The following is a 906-nucleotide window of genomic DNA, read 5'->3' as shown; positions in this document are numbered from 1 at the left end:
AAAAAATGCAACACGCTCTTATTTGTCAGGACTGATTTTTGAGAAACAGAAGCATGCTAGTCTTCTCCAATTTGCAGATAAATTTTTTTCTCCCTCTTGCTCTATTAATATGTGGATCAATGGTTCACATAAAATAGAAATCCGGGAGGGTCTTAAAAGAGCAATCCTGTTATTTTCCCCATAAGTATTAGTTTAAACTAGTTGAATTGTTAAAGTTTCCTCCCGAACAAGCCATTAATCTCAGTTACCTTTTGATATATAGAAATCAGACTCTATTCAAATTAAACAAGCTTAAGTACTTATAGGACAACTCTAGTGAATAAAAGTGCAAAATATAGAAAGGAAACACATACATATAGCATGACAACGAGTGAATCTTTCGGTACAAAACCGAGCTAGTAATTTACAAGTCTTTCAGAGTAAGGTAGGAATGATCCATATAGGGGGAGGCCAATGCAAGTGCTGTCCAAGATTGGGTACCATTCTTCACATCAAACACGCCCATCTCACGTGGCTCGTGTTCGAGGTTGTCAAAGACGTCAAAGTAGTATTCGTCTGTGAAGTAGATGCAGTTCCCTCCAAGCTCTGGAAATTTTGTTGCGGAGTCGGAAAATGAGGTTATTAATTACAATAACCTCATTGCAGAGTGAAACCTTTGAATTCACTGAGATTATCCCATGATGTGTTTTTTAATCATATCTAGAAGAACAAACAAGTCTGAAGACAGTCCCCAATCCCTTAAAAAACACATCATGTGATGGTGTCTGCAACAAACTGTTCACTCACCGTACCCCCTCAATCACCCTCATGTCCAATCGAAGACAACTCATTGCCTATGGCTTTAATAGAAGAAAAAGAAAGGTGCTTGGCCTTAATAAAAAATAATTGACGCTTGACTTCAATAAA

This window comes from Asparagus officinalis, chromosome 2 (assembly GCF_001876935.1).
Source record: "Asparagus officinalis chromosome 2, Aspof.V1, whole genome shotgun sequence".
Classification (NCBI taxonomy): domain Eukaryota; kingdom Viridiplantae; phylum Streptophyta; class Magnoliopsida; order Asparagales; family Asparagaceae; genus Asparagus; species Asparagus officinalis.
Note: the sequence above shows the minus strand (reverse complement) of the source record.